The following is a 25,532-nucleotide window of genomic DNA, read 5'->3' as shown; positions in this document are numbered from 1 at the left end:
CAACATATGAGACCCTTGAGGTTGCATGAGTAACCTCCTCACCTGTCTCTTTTAGATGCTAAGTCATCCTAGTTCCCATGCTGCAAATATTTACCCATAAGTCTCCTTTTCAAATTTAACAAATAATCACTTTAATGTATTGCATCTGACTACCACTCCATTTATTAAGAAAAGAGACTGCAATAAATAGCCAAGAATAAACCAATATATGTCATAGTGCAAGAGAAAATGGGAGAGTAATGGCAATCAGCAACCAATCAACTTTATCACAGAATCTGAATTAGAATAGACCTCAGAGGTCATCTGGTCTCAACTTTAGCAGAATGAGAATCCCTTCTCCATTTTATACTATGTGTAGTCTTTTAGCTTTTATTTGAAGAGCTCCAGTGAGAATCCATTATAAATGGATGTGGCAATGGCACTAGGCACCCAAGACACGATGAGAAAGTCACCAATGGAAAAGGCACTGACTCTGAGGTCAGATTACTTGGCTTCAAATTATACTTAGCACTTACCACCTGGGTCCTACATGGCCCTCAATTCTCTCCTCTAGAAATTGGAATTGGACTAGAGAATAATGTTCTCTAACATTTGAGGGAGCTTCTCTCTATGTCTAACACATTGATGTCAGGGTCCCCATAGCATGAAGGACCTGGATTACCTTTTAGATGAGATGTGTGAAACGTTGATTAGCCTTTATGACACAAACTCAGAACATTTAAGGGGGGAGGGAGGACTGCCTTCATGAGGCACCATATGACTGGCACAAACTTACCATCACAATATATCTAAATTCTTATTTTAAAAAATAGACAGTAGGTATTGTGCAAGAGGTAAATCATAGCAGTCCAAAGTCCCATAGTACCACTACTAGCAGCACATTACAACGTCACAGTCTTTGCTGAAGGTGTCATCTAAACATAATCTTGGTTTAGAATCCTATATGCTCATGTTCTATCATCATTCTAGCATACTGCCTGGGGTCTCCAGTTAGCATCACTGCTTGGAAGAGTCATTAAATGAACTTCATCCATACTCAGGGTAACCAGAGCTTCAGCCCAGTCTTGATCTAAATTTAAACTTCTTTGAAAAGAGCCTAGGTTTCTTCCCTAGCATATATACCCAACTGTCAAGGGGTTGGAAAGATATTCATAGAAGCCATTAGATAAGTAAAGGCAAATTATCTGGGATCCCAAAAACACATGACTAGAGCTGTCTCTGGCCTTCCCAAGTGAAGCATATTAAATACACCCCTAGCTTGTAAGCCTTGAGGTCCCTGCTCTCAATTTTTCCAAGTTTACTAATTTGAAAAGTCATTGCTTAGACCTTCTGAGTCAATAATAAAGGTTTTAGCTATAGTAAAACAATATTTATATAGGAAAAAAACAAAGATGCTCTACTTTTTTTTTGCAATATTTTTTTCAACATTAATTTCCACAAGGTTTTGATTTACAAATTTTTCCCCTTCTTCCCCCTACCCACCACCCCAAAATAGCGATCACACTGAATATCCCTTCCCCCAATCTGCTGTCTCTTCTGTCCTCCTCCATCCCCCCTCTGACTTTCTAGTAGGGCAAGATGGATTTCTATAACCCAGTGCCTGTATATCTTATTTCCCAGTTACATGTAAAAATAATAATAATTTTTTTAATATTTGATTTTAAAACTTTGAATTCCAAATATTTTCCCTTCTTCCCTCATCACCCACCCCTACTGGGAAGATAAGTAGTTCATTTTATGTTGTACTTGTGTAGTTATGCAAAACATTTCCATAGTAGATATATTGTGAAAGACTGACTCTATTACCCTCCATCCTATCCTGCCCCCCATTTGTTCTATTTTCTACTTTAACCCTGTCATTTTCACAACTGTGTGCTTCTAACTACCCTTCCCCCAAATCTGCCCTCCCTTCTACCATCCCCCCTCTCATATTCTTCCCCTCTACTTCCCTGTAGAGTAAGATACCCAATTTAGTTTGTATGTTATTCCCTCCTTAAGCCAAATTCAATGAAAGTAAGGTTGACCCATTCTCTTTTGGCTTCCTGTTCTTCCCCTCCATTGTAACAGTTTTCTCTTGCCTCTTTTATGAGAAAATTTACCCTATTCTGTCTCTCCCTATCTCCTCTCATTATATTCTTCTCTCACCAATTAAGTTTATTTTTTAGACAGCATTGTTTCCTATTCAACTGATATTGTGGCCTCTGTCTATGTATACATGTACTTGTATTCTTATAAATTTGACTCAATTCTCTGTATATTTTAGAAATGAGTCCTTTGTAGGAGACATAGGTTGTAAAGATTCTTTCCCAATTTCCTACCTCCCTATTAATCTTGGTTACATGGCTTTGTTTGCACAGAAGTTTTTCAATTTCATGTAGTCAAAATTATCCATTTTACATTTTATAATGTTCTCTAATTCTTGTTTAGTCATAAAGACTTTCCCTCTCCACAAATCTGACAGGCAAACTATTCCTTGTTTTCCAAAACTGCTTATAGTATCAACCTTTATACCTAGATCATGCACCCATTTAGACTTGATTTTGGTATATGGTGTTAGATAATGGTCTATGCCCAGTTTCTGCCATATTAGGTTCCAGTTTTCCCAGCAGTTTTTGTCAAATAGTGAGTTCTTATCCCAAAAACTAGACTCTTGAGGTTTATCAAACAATAGATTACTATAGTCTTAGTCTTCTGAATCTCCTGTGCCTAATCTATTCCATTGATCCACTCCTCTATTCCTCAGCTAGTACCAAGTAGATTTGATGAATGCTGCTTTGTAATACAGATTGAAATCTGGTATAGCTAGTCCACCTTCCCTAGCATTTCTTTTCATTAATTCCCTTGATATTTTGGACCGTTTCTTCTTCCAAATAAATTTTGTTACTATTTTTTCTAGCTCTATAAAGTAGTTTTGTGGTAAATTGATTGGTATGGCACTAAATATATAATTTAATTTAGGTAAAATTGTCATTTTTATTACATTAGCTTGACCCAGCCCCGAGCAATTGATATTTTTCCAATTAGTTAGATCTGACTTTATTTGTGTGAAAAGTGTTTTATAGTTGTGGTTATATAGGTCCTGGGTTTCTTTTGGCAGGTAGATTCCCAAATATTTTATAATGTCTACAGTAACTTTAAATGGGATTTCTCTTTCTATCTCTTGCTGTTGAATTTCATTGGAAATATATAGGAATGCTGAGGATTTATGTGGGTTTATTTTATATCCTGCAACTTTGCCAAATTTATTTATTGTCTCAAGTAGTTTTTTACTTCATTCTCTAGGATTCTCTAAGTATATCATCATATCATCTGCAAAGAATGATAGCTTGGTCTCTTCTTTGCCTAATTTGATTCCTTTTATTTCTTTTTCTTCTCTAATTGCTACTGCTAACATTTCTAGTACCAGATTGAATAAGAGGGGTGATAGTGTACACCCTTGTTTCACCCCTGATCTTATTGTAAATGCTTCTAGCTTATCCCCATTACATATAATACTTGCTGATGGCTTTAAATAGATGCTACCTATTATTTTAAGGAAGGCTCCATTTATTCCTATACTTTCTAATGTTTTTAATAGGAATGGATGTTATATTTTGTCAAAAGCTTTTTCTGCATCTATTGAGATGATCATGTGGTTTCTGCTAGCTTTATTGTTAAGATCAATTATACTGATGGTTTTCCTAATATTAAACCATCCTTGCATTCCTGGAATAAATCCTACCTGATCAAAGTGTATTATTCTTAAGATAAGTTGCTGTAGTGTTTTTGCTAGTATTTTAATTAGAATTTTTGCATCTATATTCATGAGGAAGATTGGTCTATAATTTTCTTTCTCTGTTTTATCTCTTCCTGATTTAGGTATCAGTACCATATTTGTGTCATAAAAAGAATTTGGTAGGAATCCTTCTTCACTAGTTTTCCCAAATAGTTTGTAGAGTATTGGAATCAATTGTTCTTTAAATGTTTGACAGAATTCACTAGTAAATCCATCTGGCCCTGGAGATTTTTCCCTAGGGAGCTGACTGATGGCTTGTTCAATTTCTTTTTCTGAGATGGGGTTATTTAAGTAGTTTACTTCCTCTTCAGTTAGTCTGGGCAACTTGTATTTTTGTAAATATTCATCCATTTCCCTAAGATTGTCAAATTTATGTGCATACAATTGGGAAAAATAATTCCTAATCATTGTATTTATTTCCTCTTCATTGGAGGTAGATTCCCCCTTTTCATTTTTGATACGCATAATTTGGTTTTCTTCTTTCTTTTTTTTTATCATATTGACTAAGGGTCTATCAAGTTTGTTGGTTTTTTCATAAAACCATCACTTAGTTTTATTTATTAATTCAATAGTTTTCTTAATTTCAATTTTATTAATCTCTCCTTTGGTTTTCAATATTTCTAATTTAGTATTTAATTGGGGATTTTGAATTTGTTCATTTTCTAGGTTTTTCAATTGCATGCCCAATTCATCGACCTCCCTTTTCTCTAACTTAATCATGTATGCACTCAGGGATATAAAATTTCCCCTAAGAACTGCCTTTAATGCATCCCACAAATTTTGGTATGTTGTCTCATTATTTTTGTTCTCTTGAATGAAATTACTGATTGTTTCTATAATTTCTTGTTTGACCCACTCATTCTTTAGGATTAAATTGTTTAATTTCCAATTAGTTTTTAGTTTGTCTTTCCAAGGCCCTTTATTGCATATATTTTTTATTGCATAATAATCTGAGAAGGATGCATTTAATATTTCTGCCTTACTGCATAGAATTGTAAGGATTTTATGCCCTAGAACATGGTCAATTTTTGAGTATATGCCAGGAACCGCTGAGAAGAAAGTATATTCCTTTTTATCCCCATTCAGTTTTTTCCAGAGATCTATCATACCTACCCTCTCTAAAATTCTGCTCATCGCCTTAACTTCTTTCTTGTTTATTTTGAGGTTGGATTTATCAAGTTCAGAGAGGGGGAGATTAAGGTCTTCCACCAGTATAGTTTTCCTATCTATTTCTTCCTCTAATTCCTATACCTTCTCCTCTAGGAATTTGGATGCTATAGAACTTGGTGCATGTACGTTAAGTAATGATATTGCTTCATTTTCGATGGTGCCTTTTAACAGGATATAGTTTCCTTCCTTGTCTCTTTTAATTAGGTCAATTTTTGCTTTTGCTTTATCTGAGATAAGGATTGCTACTCCTGCTTTTTTTTTTTTTACTTTAGCTGAGGCATGATATATTTTACTACAGCCTTTTACCTTTACCCTGTGTGGATCCCTCTGTTTCAGATGTGTTTCTTGTAAACAGCATATTGTAGGATTATGATTTTTAATCCATTCTGCTATCCATCTCCATTTTATGGGAGAGTTTATTCCATTCACATTTACAGTTATGATTATTATCTGTTTCTTTCCCTCCATCCTATTCCCTCCCTGTTAATACTCATATTTTCCCTCCTTTCCCTTCTTACTAGTTTTCCTTTTGACCTCCCAGTATTCCCTTATAAGCCCCCCTTCCTTTTATTCCCCTTCCCCCTTACTTCTTCCCTTCCTACAAACCACACCCCCCTTTCATAGCCCTTTCCCCCTCCTACTGCCTGTAGGATATTTTTATACTTAATGAAGTATGTTATTTCTTCTTCGCACCAAGAGTGACAGGAACAAATCTTATGCAAAGCTCCTCTCCCTCACCTCTTTGCCTCTAAAATGATAACTTTTGCATTTCTTCTGCATGAAGTCATATGCTTAACTGGTTGTTATTCCCTCCTTGTACCAGAACCAATGAGTGAAAAGCTCATATGATTCTCATCTCCCTCCCTTCTTTTCCTCTGCTATACTCTTTTTATGCCTCTTTGTGTGGCATAATTTACCCTTTTCCACTTCATTCATTCCTCTTTTTCCATTGCAGTACCTTTGTAGCCCTTAATAAGATTTTCTTTATCATTATTTTGTATATTTTATACTCATACCCTTTACTTGTCTATAACCAGTTTGCTCTTATCAAATAGCAGGGTGTGTGTGTGTGTGTTCCTTTTTTGCCTTTCTATGTCACTGTTGCATCTCTTAATTTGAGGTTGAATTTTCCATTGAGTTCTGGCTTTTTTATCAAAAAGGTCTGGAACTCTGTTATATCATTGAATGACCATCTCTTTGCCTGGAAGAATATGCTCAGTCTCCCTGGGTATGTGATCTTTGGTTGTAACCCGAGCTCTTTTGTCTTCTGGAAAATTGTATTCCACTACCTCTGATCTTTCAGTGTAGAGGCTGACAAATCCTGCGATCCTCACTGTGGACCCTCGATATTTGAATTGTTTCTCTCTGGCCACTTGAAGTATTTTCTCTTTTATCTGGTAGCTCTCGAGTTTGGCCACAACATTTTGAGGACTTTTCAGTTTTGGATCTCTTTCAGCAGGTGTCTGGTGGATTCTCTCAGTTTCTATTTTACCCTCAGGTTCTTGTATCTCAGGGCAGTTTTCCTTAACAAGCTTTTGGAGAATGTTGTCCAGGCTCATTTTTTCATCATGATTTTCTGGTAAGCCTATGATTCTCAGATTATCTCTCCTGGATCTGTTTTCCAGGTCAGTTATTTTTTCTTTGAGGTATGTTAGCTCTGTTTCTAATTTTTCATTCTTGTTGTTTTGTTTGACTAATTCTTGGTTCCTCATAGAGTTATTTGTTTCAATTTGGTTGGTTTTAGTTTTTAGCAAATCATTTTCCTTGGTTAATTTTTGGAGCTCCTTTTCCATATCATACACTTTTCTTTTTAAAGAGATGTTTTCTTCATTATAATGTTTTTCTAATTCTGCAATTTTGGTTTTGAAAGAATTATTCATTTTGTCTTCTATCTCTCTCATTCAGTTTTCAAAGTTCCTTTTGATCTCATCTAGGAGATCTTTCTGTGCTTGGGACCAGTTCCCTGTTGATGTTTCAGCTGTGGGTGTGGAGTCCACATTGTCTCCCTCTGAGTTTGGTTCCTCCCTCTGAGGATAGTAGGACTCCAGAGTCTTTGTAGTCTGCTTTCTACCCATTTTGAACCAGGGCCCTAGCCACACCCTTCCTCTAGGGATCCCAAGCCTTTACTGTAGAGGGTTTTGCCCTGGGGCAATAGTTACTATGTTTTCAGGGTCAGAGGGGGTGGGTTGGAGTAGGCGAGGTTCACTCTGTCATCCTGGTCCTTGGAGGTCCTGATAGTGGCTCTTTTTTTTTTAATTTCTGGGCTATGAAGTGGTAGCCCCAGGAGTATTTCCTGTCCGGGACAGGGGCTCCTGCATTTGGTTCTTACCTTGCTCTTTCCTTTCCCAGCCCTTTGGTGATAGTACTGGTAGTGGCCCTTGTGGTTGGTGGGACAACTTGCCCTCCAAGTTGATCAGGTAACTTCCAGGCCTGCCTCTGTGTCTCTGGTGATTAACTTTTAAAATTAAAAAAGAAATAAAATAATAAAATTGCATTCTTATTTTCCAAGATCATTAATGTATGTTATCTGTTTAGCTAGAAATTATATTTGTTTATTGATCCTATTAAATAGATCAGTGATATGCAGTCTATATCACTGAAAATATGAATGTATTATACATATATGCAGCAAGTATTCTCTGACTTCCTCACCTAGAATGAGAACTACTACATTTCCCTCACCCAGGCTCTGAGAGTTCTGGGGTTATCCTGAGGGGCTTGACTCTTTCTATTGCCATCCACTCAGACCCCTATCAGTTGTGTTCCTCCTCACTGTTAAGTGCCAGTGACAAGCACCTCAGTTCCATCTAACAACTTAACATTAAATAGATTTTACAAAGGTATATTTAAGAGATAGGATAAGGGATATTGGAAGCTGTAGGATGAACAAAAGTCAAAACATTTTGCCCCAATACCTAAAGGGAACATTCCTTTCCCTACCACATCAATCTCTTGGAATAGCAAGTTCACTTTTAGCATATTTTCTACATCATATTAGTTCCACCAAGTTCATATCCAGATGTGACATCACCGCCACATGAGTCCTTGTTTAAGCTACTATTGGACTGGTTCATGAAGCTACTCCTTGTTCTTTGGAAAATTGATGCTGGACTGAGTACTGGGACACCATTCTCCTGACCTTTTGAAAGTCACAGTCAGTATCCAATCCTTTTACCGAAAATGGAAAAGAATAAATAAAGTCATAGGATTGAAACAAGGTCTTGTGATTCCACACATCAGCATCAGAGGGGAGAAGCCCCAAGGACTTTTCTGCATTGTCTCTCATCAGACACTGTCAGCAAAGAAGTCAAACCAAGGTTGAGTGGTTGAGTAGAAAATTTCCAAGACCAACTCATGCCTTTTTGAACTTGCTCCCAGTTCTGGTTACACAACCAATTGAAAAACCTCCTAGCCAAGAAGACTGAAACCACTTAAAGAAGGTTGATGCATCATGTTCTAGTCCTCCAAGACTCTTCCATTATATGGCATCACAACTGTCCTGGAAGTCAGCTCCAACCTGTCCCACATAGGGACATACTGTAATAGTCATTTCATATGTGGACCAATCCTCGTTAATACACCAAAGCGATAAAAAGATATTTTAAGCAATTTGCATTTTATATAACTAAACATTTATTAATTATCTTGTATTATATAGTGGTACAGGTTAACAAGCTACATGAAAAGCATCACAATACAAGGAAACAGTATTTATACTCCCAAAAATGAGCCCAATTGATTATTTTTCACTCCCCATTTCTAATTTTACAAAAAAAAAAATTAACAAAATACTCTCCTCATGTAGTTCTTTCCACCAACAAATCCACCCCCTCCCCCATTTTGAAATAACTTCTAAAATAGACTGAAGAGTTTCTCCCAGAGCTTTGGAAACATCATTCAGTTATCCCCTTGGGAATCCAGTTTCAAAAAGTTGTGCCAGTTTAAGACAGGGTAACAAAGGCTGAAATTAAAGGAGCAATTAATGGTACCTTCCTGCATGCCATTAGCCAGCTAAGGATGAGAGTGAAGAAAGGAGAAGAACAAATCATCACTTAGTGCCTCCATAACTCCCAATCAGGGGCCTGTCTCCCAGATTGCTTCTTACATGTGAGTTTTCCTACTTCCCCTGGGTTCTCTGTGCTAAGCTTAGCTGTCAATGTTTGGGAATTTGTTTCAGTTTTAATCTGTTTCCAACTCTGATGAGAGACACTAGAGCTGTGAGCCAGTATTATTTCTCTGAACCAAAAAAGTCCTTAAGCTCTAAACCTGACGTTATAATATAAATACTTATCTTTCAACCACGTTGCTAATTTTCTTTCTCTATATCTCCACTTTCTCACTACTGAAACATCCCTCAATGGCTTGCTATGTGGCATCCACTACAATAGTGCTACATTACTGAATCTGTTTTCTCTCTATGATTACCAATAACCCCCTATTATACTTGCTAAATCCAATCACCTTATTTTGGTCCCTGACCTCGTTGACATCTCTGTAGCTACTGACCCCCTTGAATGGCCTAGGACACTCCTCTCCTGTCTTGGATTCAGAGACAGCACATTCTACGGATTCATATCCTACTTTCTTGCACTCTTTTGCTGCATCCTTTGGCTGCTCATTATCATGACCTCTTCTTGTGGGTGTCCTTCAAGATTCCTTCCTAAATCTGCTTTTCTTTGATCTCACCAATGACATCAACTATCAACTCTGAAGATGAATTCCAAATCTCCACCTCCTGCTTTACTTTCTCTTCTGAGATTTAGCCTGGCAGGTCTGACTACCAACAAGACATCTCGATCTAGATGTCCAATGGTGTATCAAATTCAACATGTCCAGAATTGAACTAATTATTCTCCCCTCACCCAAATCTTCTCCTTATGAGTTGACTATTTCTTCCAAGTAATCATTCATTCTGTGTCCCATATTTGAAAATTTGAGTTATCTTGGACTCTTCTCTCTTTACTACCTATCAAATATTTTCAGTTACAAAATTTTTTCTACCCCATATTTAAGTTAACTCCTGTTTCTTCCTTTTCCTCTTAATTTGCTCTGTTACCAGCCTATTACAGGGTGCTTTTCCTAACCTTCTCTATTTTAATGACCCTCTAACAGAGTAATGTCAAAAAGAAAAGCCAGGAGGGAATCACTCATCCAAATGCAAAGATCCCTATGGAGGAATCACTAATCCAAATGTAAAGATCCCTATGGAACACACATGGACTAAAACCATATATTAATATTATCCACGTTTTATTGTACTTTTCTTTATTTTTAAGTATTTAAGATTTTTAAATATGTTAAATGTTTAAAATATTTTAAAAATATATTTCCAAATTGAATTTGAATCTGGTTCAAGCAGCACTCAGGTGTATTGTGGGTTTCATGTTTGACATCCCTGCTCTAATAGGTTTTCTTGCTTCTTATTCTCTGTCCTTCCCCATCCAATCTAGTTATTATTCCTCTATCAGAATAACTGTATTTATGTAAAGACCGTGTCACTCTTATGCTCAAAAACCTTCATTGGCACCATAAGGACTGCTGTATAAAGTTAAAACTCCTTCTTTTGGCATCAAAGTCCTATATATCCTGGTGCCAATATTGTACCCAACCCCGAGTATAATGGGAATGTAAATTTAAAGATCTTCCCTGCCCCTAGGCTAAAGTGCACCTGGAGCCTGGAGTGGGAGGCTTGTTTTTCAGTAGATACTTCTTGATTTGCCAGTGAGTCAATAAGGTTGTTACATTCTCTGAGCCAGGAGAAGGCTATATAAGCCCTGATGTGTAGCTTTGTTTTGGGGCTCACTTTGAGAAGTGTTCTGTGATTTGATGAGATGAAACTCTGGAAAGCCGTTGTCCAGAGCCCCCCAGCTTTGAAAAACCCAGATGTTGAAACCCAGATGTTGATTTGGTATGGATGTAATGGCTGGACAGTTTGGAAAGCTGTCTACTTGATCTGTTTCTGTCTTGATAATTCTGTCTGTATATTCTGAAGTTCGGGGTCCTGACCTCTTTCCCCTGAACTAGGTAAGCGATACATGTTTGACTGATTAAAGTAAGCTTGTTAACCCATTTTGAGTTGCTTTCCTTTATCAAAGCAGATCCAAGAACGTGTATTGGCAGCAAACCCTGAGGACGCTTGGGGTGCTTGCTGCTACAGGTGCCAATATTGTACCCAACCCCGAGTCACCCTCCATCTTGTCTCAGTCCCCACCATTTTGTGCTCCCTTCTTCACAGAAGTAAAGTTTCACCAAAGAGAAGACTGCACACACCAAGAGAATAACCACCCAAGGCATATCTCTTGTAAATCTCCCAAGGCATTGTCACTGGCCCTGTTCTGGGACATTGAAACCTAACCATATTCCATATAAGGTCTTAAACTGAGCATTAACCAATTACTTTCTCTATTTCTGTACCGTCCTGCTTTCATATAGATCTGACCATTACTTTGTGTTTTTTGTCTTTAAATACTCTGGCTCTGCCACTCCTCAGGGCTGTCTCATTTGAGTCTACACTCAGGACAGTTGGGCCCTCATTAAATCCACATTCATTAAATTTATGACCAGATATTATCTCACTTCACTTCTGCACAGCACCACCATATGTTTGTGGAATCATTTTAAGTGACTCTCCTCCACAAACTCCATTTTCTAGCCCAGTGGTCTCCAAAGCACCATGCACAAATTGATTCACTGAGCTGCAGAAAGTAATTGCATTTTGATTTATATTTTTATTTTTAAAAAGAAAAAATATGAATATTTTATATCTATCAACAAACATTTATTAAAAGTCTTTTCTGTGTCAGGCAGTGAGCTGAATACAAGTACAAAGAATGAAATAATCTCTACTGTCGAGAAACTTATATTCTAATGGAATATAGCAATGTACACTGGTGCCTTTACCCAATCTGCCTGTCAAACAGGCACATGTTATGTATGGTATCCTGAGGAAAGAGAAAGAGTTCTGCAAATAGGAGGGATTGTCAGAGTGTTCCACATATTGGGGCATAAGAAGTTTATGTGAGACCAGTTCAGTGGACTCATGCTTTACATAATATAGGTTAAATTAAACTATCCCTCACAAAATGGGCAAGAGCCTTAAAAATATCCCCAGGTTTGAAAAGAATATCATTTTAATCTAGATTGAATAACTTGAATAATACAAGCATAAAAAAGGAGAGGAGTGGGAAATCGTTGGGCTAATACTTTAACTCCTTGAAGGAACTCTTTGTCAATCTTAAAATGATCTCAAAAAAAATCAGTGACCTTATCGATTCTGACAATTTGAAATTATGAAGAATATCATTTTAATTATTATTCAAAGGATGTGTAATTATCAAGAAGACTGAAATATAGATTTTTGTTGACTGTTATTAATGACAAACCTCAACTTAAGTATATATTATACTATAAAATATTAGGCAATGATAGCATAAAGTCATCACAATTAGCAAGATATTTAAGAACTAAGCTTTTATTGAGAAAAAAAATTATGTAGGTCACCTATAAAGTTAGTTGTCTGCACATTTTAAAAAGTTGAACACATAATTTTCTAACCTATTTCAAATTGTTCCAAAGACTCATAATGTTTTGAATCCATTTGTGAAAAAATGTAAAAATGAACCATCTTTCAACTATTTTGCCAAAGGAGTTGATTGATATCAGGGCATATAGAAAGTTGCTAGCCTAGTTTCTGGGGCAGCTAAATGGTGCAGTAATAGTGTTGGGCTTAAGGTCAGGAAGATTCATCTTCCTGAGTTCAAATCTGAACTCAGACACTTAAGTAGCTATGTGACTGTAGGCAAGTCATTTAACTGTGTTTACCTCATTTTCATCATCTGTAAAAATGAGGTGAAGAAGGAAATAGCAAAGTATTCCAGTATCTTTGGCAAGTAAACCCTAAATGAGGTCACAACTAAACATCAACAAAAGCAAGACTGAAAAAGAAAGTCACTGGACTAATTTCAACAAACATCATTACATAATTGGTGGAATGGACTGATGAATAATTTAGTGATGTGTTTATTCCATTTAAACCTCCATATTGTGTAAAGTAAATTTTTCAACTATCACAGCCATCAAAACCAAATATTGAAATAAAATAAATTCAGAATCAGATCTTCAATTCATTGTTTCATTCAATCAAAGTATTCAGAAATAATGACACATTCAATCACGTTGCTCCCACTAAAAATATTATAGGTTTTTGTACCATTAATAAAGCTGTTAAATATTTTAAAATATTATTTATTTCTTTTGATCATCATTTGTACCAAGAAAAGCAAGGAGATAATGTCTGTTAATAATTAAATTAATTCAGTTTGTTCACTGGAAGGTCAAATACTGAAACTGAAGCTTAAACACTTTGGTCACGTAATGAGAAGATAGGACTCATTGGAAAAGAACCTGATGGTAGGAAAAATTGAAGTCAAAAGAAAAAAGGGACAGAAGAACATGAGAGGGATAGATAGTGTCATGGAAGCAATGAACATGAGCTTGTATAGACTTTGAGAGACAGTGAAGGATGTAAGGGCCTGGAATGCTATGGTTCTCAGGGTCATGAAGAGTCAGACACAACTGAAGGATTGAACAAGAACAAGTGTGTCAGGCACTGTGCTTAGCACTGGGCATACAAAAAGAGGCAAAAGACAATCCCTGTCTTTTTGACTTCAAGGAGTTCACAATCTAATGGGAGAAACAATAAGTAAACAAACATGTACAAATTATATGCAGAAAAATACAAAATAATTAACTGGAGAAAGGTACTAGAATTTAAGAAGGCTTGGGAAAGACTTCCTCTAGAAGATGGGATATTATCTGGGACTTGAAGGAAGCCAGAGAAGGCAGAAGGCAGAAATAAAGGGAGAACATTCCAGGCACAGAGGACAAACAGCTAGAGAAAATTTTCTTGAGACAGCAAGGAAGCCAGGGGCACTGGATCAAAGAGTAAGTGTGTAGTAGAGACTAAGTTATAAAAATGGAAAGATAGGAACAGCTAAGTAGCACAGTGAATACAGCACCGGCCCTGGAGTCAGGAGGACCTGAGTTCAAATGGGGCCTCAGATGCAACACAAAAACTAGCCATGTGACCTTGGGCAAGTCACTTAACCCCATTTGCCTTACCTTCCCCTATCCAAAAAAAAAAAAGGCAAAAAATAAATGGAAAGGTAAAGAGGGACTAGGTAACGAAGGTTTTAAGTAGTGAGATGGCATGGCCATAGCTGTACTTAAGGAAAACAACTTTGGAGGCTGAATGGAGGATGGGCTGTAGTATGAAGAGACTTGAAGTAAACAGACTCACCAGGAGGTGATAGATTTGGTGTACAAAGTTGTACTCATCTGGTTCAGAATACTTGCAAACATGAGGATGGTTTTGATGAAAATGATGGGGAAATTCAGAAACTGCTACCAAAAAAAAAAACCTCCACAAGGTTTGCCAGCAGGCTAGTTTATCCATCCTTAAGGAGATGATGTTTAATTCCAACAAAAGTAAAGTGCAAGCAAAGCTCAGAGAGATGCAGGATTCTTGGGTCAGCAAGAAGGCAGGGGAAATTCAGTTTTACTCTGAAAGTAATAATCCAAAATGCTTTTATGATGCCCTGGAAGTTATTAATAGGCTAAAGACCTGTGGTGTTGATGGAGCCACATTAATAAATGATAAGAAAAGAATTTTGGAGAGGTGGGCTGAACACTTCCATTAGTGTTCTCAACAGAGTATCATTAACCAGGGCTAAAGGCATTGACCATATACCTCAGGCTGAAATCAATCCCTCTTGCCAAACTTCCAACTGAAGAAGAAATTGTGATGCCATTAGACATTGCCAGGGCTAGCTCCAAAGGAAAGTGGGAGAGAAGAGGTATTAGGCTGCCTGCCAAACTGAAGGTCTACAGAGCTGTTGTGCTGACCTCATTGTTGTATGCCTGTGAAACCTGGACTGTACACCAGCGTCATGCTATGAAACTGAATCACTTCCATTTGAATTTGCTTAGGAAGATTCTGAAGATCGCCTGTCAAGATAAGGCACTGGACACTGAGGTCCTTCCTCTAGCTGGATTGACAAGTATTCAAACCCTACCGCAAAGAGCACAGCTCTGATGGGGTGGCCATGTGGTTTAAATGCCAGATGTTTATTTGCCTTAAAGGCATATTTCATGAAGAACTCACACAAGGTAAGCACTCGCAGAGATCAGGAAAATGACACAAGGTCTCTCTGAAGAATTTTGGAATCAATTAGGAGACATGGGAGACACTGGCAAAAGACTACCCAGCATGGCATCTCCACATCAAAGAAGGTACTGTGTTCTATAAGCAAAACAAAATTGTAGTAACTCAAAAGAAATGTGAGGTGTACAAATTTTGGGACATCTCCACTCCATATGTTCATATCAATTATTTGTGCCCAAACTGTGATAGAGCCTTCTAAGTTGATATTGGCTTGATCTATCACAGTCAGACATACTGTACCATGATCCCAACATAGTGGGGCCATTTTGGTCCTCCTCAGGCACAAAGGACAATAACCAAACAAAATCATGAAGAATGACTCAGATGTGTTAGAGGTAAAAAGTTTATCATAGGAGTGTAGTAGTCTTGGCTTAAACTCTTTGATTTATTTGATTAATGATATCATATCTGAGATTTGGTTTTGATTTGACCATAATCAGGCTCCCCAAATGCTCCCAGGAGGAGCCTTGTCTTTTCATGGCATGGAAGTGACCAAAGTTTTGAAGGGAAAATAATATCATCAGAGTGCAAGGACTAGCCAACTGTGATGGTAATCAAGTTTGTGGCTTGCAACAGATTAATTAATTAAATTGCTTTAGATTCATAGAATTGTAAATTATAGTTGGAAGGCATCTTATGGGACATTTAAGTAAAATCCAGCATTATACAGGTGAGAAAACTAAAGCCAAAGACTTTGGGGGGTTAATTTTCCCAAGATCACAATGATAGCAAATGACAAAGACAGGAGTCTAATCTAGGTCCTCTGACTCTGAAACACACCTTCTTTCTTTCTATTGTGCTATGTCTCCTATATCTCTAGTGAACAACTTAGCAAAGTACCAAGCGATTCATTTATCAGAAAAATGAAATTGATATGAAAAAAAGAGCTTACCAATACTACCCATCAAAAATTAAAAAAAAAACCGCTTAATGATCCTCATTCCCTTTATATTCCTTTCTGACTCTGCAATGATAATTGCAGAATGATAGAGTGTACTAAGAATCATACAGTTCTGGGGCGGCTAGGTGGTAGAGCATCAGCCTTGGAGTCTGAAGGACCTGAGTTCAAATCAGGCCTCAGACACTTAACACAAAAACTAGCCATGTGACCTTGGGCAAGTCACTTAACCCCAATTGCCCCCACCTTCCCCTCTCCAAAAGAAAAAAGTAAATATAGCAAAAAAATAAAGAAAGAAAGAATCACACAGTTCTTAACCTACAAATACTGATTTAATTATTGATACATTTCAGAACATTTGCTAATTGATGTTATACTAATGATACCACTTTCATTGTCGACTTTTTTCCATCATAAATGCAACCAAAATTCATAAGGTAGTTGCATTTAAATGCAAAAGTTGCTCCTAGTTCTTTGTGATAGAGGCAGTAAAGGTTCTCATTTCAATGTGCACTCAAAGTCAGTTTGAATTGTCATATTGTTGGAAAATTGATTTTCTTGACTTACAGAGATTATCATTAGAAGAAAAGAACAGACCAGCAGAAAGATAATTGCTGATTAGGTAGCATCATCTTTGGCAAAGGATAATGAGGTAAAAAAAAATTCTATAAAAGAGTGACACAATCCTATGAATTAAGGCAACATATACTTTAAGGCTCAATAACTAAATTTCAGAATCATTGCAAGGGAGGATGACAAAATATATATATATATATATATATATATATATATATATATATATGGGAAAACATAGTTTGAAGTCAAAGAATGAAAGAATACCAAGACTTCCAGAGTACTCAGAAGCCACATGCTTGTATGTAGAGAACTGGGTCACCACATTTTTTGTATAATGGAAGCTAGTAGCACAGTGGATAGACTTACTAGGCCTGAAGTCAGAAAGACTCATCTTCATGAGTTCAAATCTTGCCTAGGACAACTTAATAGCTATGTGATCCTGGGTAAGTCATTTAACTCTTTGCCTCAGTTCCACATCTGTAAAATGAACTGAAGAAAATAGCAAACCACTTGAATATCTTTGCCAAGAAAACCCCAAATGGGATTATAAAGAGTCAACTATGACCAAAATGACTGAAGAAAACAATGTTAGTATATAATGAGTTACAGAAATGGTATACCTCAAGCATTTATGATTTTTGTCATTATGGAAAGCCAATGCACAACACAGACTAACACCTAACTAAACTTTAGCAGATTAACAAATCTTAACTTGGGAAAGATCTCAGAGACCACCTAGTACATTCCCCTAGTATTTGTCTAAAAAAAGTTGTCTGAAGCTCACAAAGGTGAGTTATTTGTCCATGGTCACATAATCATTTTGTGTGAGAGACAGAATTTGAACCGAGGTCTTTTTAGCTCCATGTCTATGACAAGATGGCTCTTGTCTTATAAGATGATTAATTTATTAGAAAGACTGAATAGAGGTTCAGAGATCTGAAAGTATACATTTTTGTCTTTGTATCTCTAGTGTCTAGTAGAACAATGAAAATAGTGCTTTAAAATATTTGTTTAACTGAAAAGATTTATTTTGTAGTTGAGGAAACTGCAATGGCACTTAAGTAGATTGAGTAGGAGAAAGAGTTGAATTTGAGTGAATATATATATACGGAAGAAATTTGAGGTGTAGGCAGCAACAATTTAAAGGAACTTTGGAATTCATTTCCATTGTGTGTCATGGTAGGAGACATTATAAAGGAATAGAATAACTCACAGATAGGTCTTGTTAAACCCACCAAAGCCCAAATGACAACCAAGAAGACATCAGCAAATATTGTCCTGCTTTCTCATCATGATAAAATATTCATGAAAAAGACCAATGCATCTGTACCAGGCTCTTTGTTAACCCACATGTTATAATTCCAAGAGAAGGGGAATGAGTGTGTGTTGTAAGAAATACATCTCAAGTAATGAAAGAAATAAATAGAACATAACCCCACCACAAAGACTACTATTTGATTCACTTCCTTATTAATTCTCTCATCTTTGGTTAAAAATTAATTAAGCACCATGTTTTGTTGTTTCTTATAAGTCACTAAAAAAGGAGATTATGGGAAACGTGGTTTCTCAATTTTTTATTTATTTGATCATTTTATAAAAATTTTAGAAAGTACTTTTCCCATAAACTTCTCTTCTTTTGGTATCAAACTCTATCATCAGGGGCTTAGATAAATATCAGAATGACTGGCAAAATAATTTCTCAATAGTTACAAATGATGCAAAGAAAGTCTCAACAGGAGTCCCTTCTAACAAACTGCTTTCTCTTCCTCAAAACAGTAACTACAATCCAGCAATCTGGTTTTCTGAATTCTATGTTTCGTCTCTGAAATTCTGCTCAGGTTGTCTTCTTCACAAAATAAGAATTAAACTCATTTATATTCAATTGTCCCGTTTCTCCAAAAGATTTCAGGTAACTCTTACAGTCTCTTCTAAACTCATTCTACCACAATGTCCTCTGAAAGAATTTTCTCTCAGTATACTCCCTTCTAGTCTTCTCACAGATTCCTAACGACTATGGTTAAGAATCACTCCCCAAGATTTTATTCCCTTTTTTAGAAGTACAGTAACAGTAAACAACCTGTGAGAGGATATTTAAACTGTGGTTATTCTACACATGCATTCAGAATATCTTTTTGTTTTGTTTTACACCAGGTCTCTCTATCTAACTCAGACTGGAAGTGTGGCTGCCACTCAAAGGCTCAATCTCTCTGCTGGTCAATAACGAAACTAATTGTTATGCTCTGTTTCCGACCTGGGCAGGTTCACCCACCTTTAGGTATAATGGTCTTGCTATTCTTGGGGGTTTGCCATAATGGTAAAAGGCTTAATATCAGATGCATAATCAGCTTTACTCCAACTGTAGCTCACAACCCCCAGACTCAAGTGATTCACCAGTAGTAAAGATTATAGAAAAGTACTGTCATGCTCAATCATTTAGGCTATCCTTAAAGTATGAGAAGGAAACAGGAAGGCTTTTGCTGACAATTTTCTACACAAGACTTTCTCTCTAATCTCATGCAATTGACTGGAATCTAGATAATTTGAATCCCACTATGACTACTATTTACTATTATTTAATCCTTATGTGTCATTGGTTAAGAGAAGAAAATAGATCCTTGATGACTTTCTTTCACAGAAACACTAATAGCATTGTTCAACAGTTCATTGATAATGACATCAGGTAAAATTAAAAGCAAAGCCATAAGTGACCACCTAAAAATTTTCCTAGTGTTATAAAATTTGTTTTGTACAGAAGTCAGAGGTCAAAAAAGGAGAGAAGGATTTTGATTGCTAGAAAGATCCTCTAAATATTCCTGTTTGTATATGACATTGGGTTCTTTACATTAAGAATTCTGAATGAAATCTATATCAATGTAAATAAAATTAGTCCAACTATCCAAAATGGAAAAAAGTGAAAAATAAAATGCACTGACCAGACTATGAAGTTCACAAATACAATACACGTACACACCTGTATACACACACACACATATATATATATGTGTGTGTGTGTATATATACACAGGTGTGTGTATGTGTGTATGTATATATAGATATATAGATATATATAGCTTGTTCTTGTTCAATCAATTCAGTCATGCTCAACTCTTCATGACCACATCTGGGTTTTCTTAGCAAAGACATTGGAATGGTTTTCTATGTCACTTTCCAACTCATTTCACAGATAAGGAAATTGAGGCAAATAGGGTTAAGTGCCTTATCCAGGGCTACACAGTTAGTAAGATTCTGAGGCCAGAGCTGAGCTCAGGAGAAGATGAGGCTTCCTGACTCCAGGCCCAGCACCCTATACACTGAGCTACCTAACGGCCTTTATCTAGCTATGGGCATATAGCTAGATAATATCCAAAAATCCATAATTATCTGCAGATCTAAATCTTTATAGCCATGCCTAAATGTAGAAATAGAGATATGTTATGGATTGGTGGAAAAATGGGCCATAAGTTGGGGGTCAAAATTTAGTGGTAGGAGATCAGGCTGAGTGACATTTGGGAAAATTGACAGCATCTTCTTTTGGACAACATTATAGTATAAAGGACAGAATGTTAGACATAAAGTCAGAAAAGTGCTGGATTCAAATTCTGTCTCAACTATATGACCATGGGCATGTTAACAGTCTTCCAGAGATGCAATTTTCTCATCTGTACTATGGGATAAACAGAAATTTTAGTATCTACCTCATATCAAGTGAGATACTATATGAAAAGTGTTTTACAATAATTAGCTAGTTTTATTTTTGTTTGTTTGGGTTTTTCCCAAGTAATCTCAAATTCTTCGCTACTGAAAACATCCACTGGTGGAGGTTATCATGCATCTTCATAAGGATTAAAGACTCATGAAAAATAAACCTTACTTCCAATGTCATGAATACTGGGTTTCACAAATAAAAGTCTATGACAAAACACAATAAACAAATTCAGGAACAGTTTTAGACTGTCATATAAATTAAAAAAGACAGTTATAAAGGGTCAGATGAGTCATCTACATTGAAGCCATGACATTGTGCCTGGTGAAATATTTCTCAATTTCTCACTTATTTTAGGAAATATTAATGCCTTTTTTTGCAAAGTCTTCTTTTTTTCTAATTCAGACATGTGATTTTATCAGTATAGAGAACTTCCAGAGTGGAATCTCCCTCCATAGGTTCAGATCCATAATTCTCTAAATCATAATTTTTGAAAGTTGTGAGAGATACTGAGAAATAAAGTGACTTTCCTGGTATCATAGATCTAATGACCCTCTGAGGCATGATATGAACCTAATGAGCTTTCCATCACTCTCCTGTCTGTCATTATTTTGGAGTAAGTTGAAAGGAGTGAAAGAACAACTGTTGACAGTTAAATTTCTACAGTTATACCAAATTTTTACTGACTTCATTCCCAGCTTAATTATAAAGTCTCCTAATTACAGTAGTAATATGCAGCAATAAATGGTTCAGACCCCATTCTATGGCTTCATCTTTCTAGAATAATCTAATACCCATACCTAGTTGAGAACAAGACTTGTTTTCACCAAAGTCCTTGAGAATAAGATGAAATAGAGGTAACCTTAGTGCAGCCACTAAGATGTTAAACAGCTTGTCAGGTTCACATAGCCAGTGTGACAGAACCTATACCCAGCTTCCTGACTGAGTCTAGTACTCTATCTACTATACCAGGGTGCCCTGCAAGCAACAGAAACTGTCAGCTTTATAGAGACATAACAAAAAATTTTATGCCACAAAGTCAAAGCAAATGTTAAGTAACAAAGTACACAATCATCTAGCAGAAAGAGATTAAAAGTAATTGGGGTCTGCTTGTTTACTTCTCAGGAAATTAAATAATAAATAAAAAGAGCATTTAAAAAGAGGAATAATAAAAGCTGAACTTGTCTACATGAGGATGTCTTACATTCTCTGTAACAACTTCACAGCCTAAATGTACGCTTCTTCCTTTGCTTGTCCTGTTGTCCATCTTTTTTCTTATAGGGCAAGAATTTGTTAAGAACATGGATTGCAAGTTACTGTCTTTTGGTAAGAAGGTAAATACATTTTGATTCCACCCTCATTCACTTCTTCCCATACAGAAACTTATTTTGTTCTAAACCTTGTCCATTTCACCTAATCCAAGAAGTGACTCCCTTCTCAGAAGAGCTCAGATCCTTAGACTGTAAGACTGAAGGTTGTCATCAATCCACATGGCGTAGGGAGGCTACAACATCATGGTTCTAGAACAGGATTTGAACTATCTGATCAACTTTCAAGAAACTTTAGAGATAGTTTGCATTAGGTGACATTGAAAAGAGGGATATTTCTCCTTCTCTGATCATATAGTACCTGTTCTATTCTCCACAATCTTTCAAAGATCATAGACATATCTTCCAGTTCTTTATCATCAGAGGATCTAGTCCTGCTAACTTAACCTCATTAAAACTTGAAAAAAGGCATCAGTTTTTTTCCTATCATTTTGGTATTTTTCTCTCCTTTGGAAAAGTCAAGAATTGATCCCTCCATATGCTCAAAATGGTATTTCCTCCTTTGTATGTCTTGGTCTAGTCTGGCTGCTTTTCCAACCTCTTTTTTTTTTTAATGCTTTATTAACTTCTGATTTACATCATCCCTTTCCACCAGATTTTGAGTTACAAATTTTCTCCCTGTTTTTCCCCTACCCACCGCCCCAAAATAGCAGTCCCACAGGATATCCCCTCCTCCAATCTGCTCTCTCCCACATTTTCCCCCATACCCCTTTCCACTTTTCCAGTGGATCTCCATGCCTCAGTGCCTGCACATCCCATTTCCCAATTACATGTAAGATGGTATTAATAATAGTATATATATATATATATATATGTACATATATATATATATACATATATATATATTTGAATATTTGATTTCAAAACTTTCAATTCTAGTTTCATTCCCCTCCTTCCCCATCACCCACCTCTACTGGGAAGTTACGCAGTTCAGTATAGGTTGCCCATGTGTGGCTAATCCAAAACAATAACATAGTAGATACATTGTAAAAGACTGACTATACTTCCTTCCCTCCCATTCCACTTCCCACCCACTCTACTCTCCACTTTGATCCCATCTATTTTCAAAAGTGAGTGCTTCCAACCTCCCTCCCCCAAGCCTACCCTCCCTTCTATCATCCCCCCTCTCATCTCCTTACCCCCCATTCTCCTGGAGGGTGAGATACCCTATTTAGTGTGTATTTCACTCCCTCCTCAAGCCAAATTTAATGGGAATAAGGTTGACCCATTCCCTTTTGCCTTCCTATTCTTCCCCTCCATTGTAACCATTTTCCCTTGCCTCTTCTGTATGAGATAGTTTACCCCAATCTGTCTCTCCCAATCTCCTCTCATTATATTCCTCTCACCTCTTAATTTCACCTTTTAAGTATCATTCCTTCCTGTTAAATTGGTCCTGTGCCCTCTATCTATGTATACCTGTAAACATACATACACATTCACATATGTATTCATATGCCCGTATACCCTCATATATAGACATATATTCCTAATCCCTTCAACTACTGAGAAAAGTAGCATAAGTTACAATTATTGTTTTTCCATGTAGGAATATTAATAGTTTAACTTTAATAAGTTACTTATGATTCCTTTTCCCCAGTTTACCTTCTCATGCTTCTCTTGCTTCTTGTATCTGAATGTCAAATTTTCTATTCAACTCTGGTTTTTTCAGCAAGAATGCTTGAAAGTCCTCTATTCCATTGAATAACCATATTTTCCCCTGAAACATGATACTCAGTTTTGCTGGGTAGGTAACTCTTGGTTTTAATCCCAGCTCCTTTGCCCTCCAGAATATCATATTCCAAGCCCTTTGATCCCTCAGTGTAGAAGCTGCCAGATCCTGGGTTATCCTGATTGTGTTTCCACAATATTAAAAATCGTTTCTTCCCGGCTGCTTGTAATATTCTCTTCCTAAACTGGGAATTCCAGAACCTGGCTATAATATTCCTAGGAATTTCCTTTTTGGGATCTTTTTCAGGAGGTGATCGGTGGATTCTTTCAACCTCTATTTTGCCCTCTGGTACTAAAATATCAGGACAGTTTTCTTTGAGAACTTCCTGGAGGATTTCTAGGTTCTTACTTTGGTCATGGCTTTCAGGTAGTCCAATACTTTTTAAATTATCTCTCCTGGACCTATTTTCCAGGTCAGTGGTTTTTCCAATGAGATATTTCACATTGCCTTCTATTCTTTCATTTGTTTGGATCTGTTTAACAGCATCTTGATTTCTCATAAAGTCATTAGCTTCCATTTGCTCCAATCTAATTCTGAAGCAATGATTCTGCTATTGAGCTTTTGAGATTCTTTTTCCATCTGGCAAATTTGGCTTTTTAAGGCATTCTTCTCCTCATTGCCTTTTTGGGCCTCCTTTGCCATTTGAGTCAGTCTGTTTTTTAAAGTATTATTTTCCTCAGTCAGGCTGCTGACTCTCATTTCATAATTTTCTTGCATTGTTCTCATTTCTCTTCCCAATTTTTCCTCCACTTCTCTTATTTGGTTTTCAAAATCTTTCTTAAGGCCCTCTATGGCCTGTAACCAGCTTGTATTTTCCTTTGAAGCTTTTGGTGCAGGAGTTCTGACTTCGCTGTTTTCCTCCTGTTCCATGCTTTGCTCATTTTTGTCCCCAAAATAGGACTGAATTGTTGGAATCTTCTGTCTGCTTTGTTCCCTTTGCCTGCTCATTTTGCCACTCAATCACTTGACTTTTGGGCTTTTTGCCACAGTAGGACTCTGCCACCAGACAGGGGAGCTTTCGTCCCAAACGCTGGGGTTTTCTCAGCTGCTGGAGGTATTAGATGGGTGCCCTCTCTGAGGTCTCCACACGCTCTGGCAAGCTGGACACACACCCCAGAACCTCCACCCTATACTGCAATCCAGATCCAAGCAGGTTAAAGCAAGAACAATTACCCCTCAGACTGGCGCTTAGTCCGCCTACACTCTGCAGGCCAGGAGCTGAAGCTGCCACGTGGCGCTGGCTGGCTGTGCTGGCGTCTCAGCGGCTTTTTGCCCTGGGGGTGAAGGCCACGCACTCCCACTTACTGGTCCCAAAGTCCAGACTGCACTGACCTCTCACTTTGTCCTTTGCGTCTATGTGTTGATAAATCTGGAAACGGCCACAGCTGCTGCTGATCTGGAGTCCCTGTGGCTGGCGGCTGGTCAGGCCCGCCCTGGGGCTAAAGCCTTGCAGGGACTGGGCTTGGAGTGGGGCTGGGCTCGGCTCCCAGAGCGCTGTGCTGGCCGATTCCTGCCAGCCTGCCGGGCTGTCCTCAGCAGGAGGTTAGCTTCTCTGTGTCATTTTGTGGGTTCTGCAGCTCCAAAGTTTGTTTAGAGTCCCCTTTTTACATGGATTGGGGAGGGTGGAAGCCGGAGCTGCGGGAAGGTTGTGCTTCTACTCTGCCATCTTGGCTCCGCCCCCCCAACCTCTTTTTCCCACTTCAATGTATCATCCATGTTCTCTAAAAGTACAAGCAGGATTTTGACATTGTAGCCCAAATACAGTGGTTCTATTTTCCTTGGTGGTGCAAAGAATTTCTTATTTAAAAGGGAAAAAATAACTTTATAGATTTTTTTCCCACCATTTACATGTTGTTCTTTCAGTTTCATCTGTTAATGCCCTTGGGATCACTTTGCTTGTTTGAGTATCTTGCCAAGTTTTTTTTTTTTTTTTCCCCTCTGCAGCTTCTCACTGTTTTATGAGGCAAGTGTGCTCATAGTCTCCTATCATGGTTCTCTACAAGATTTCACAAATGAGTTTATTTTCTAAGTTGGTATTGTCCTTGGCTGCTACATCTCTCTGCTTGGCAAAGAGACCTGCTATTTTTTTTTTAGCCAAGGTGGTCTTAGTGCTCTTTGTGTCTCCTTATTG

The sequence above is a fragment of the Petaurus breviceps genome, unplaced genomic scaffold, assembly GCF_028583685.1.
Source record: "Petaurus breviceps papuanus isolate PSGF00001 unplaced genomic scaffold, PetGlider_PUasm1.0 227, whole genome shotgun sequence".
Taxonomy (NCBI): domain Eukaryota; kingdom Metazoa; phylum Chordata; class Mammalia; order Diprotodontia; family Petauridae; genus Petaurus; species Petaurus breviceps.
This window is presented reverse-complemented; position numbering follows the sequence as displayed.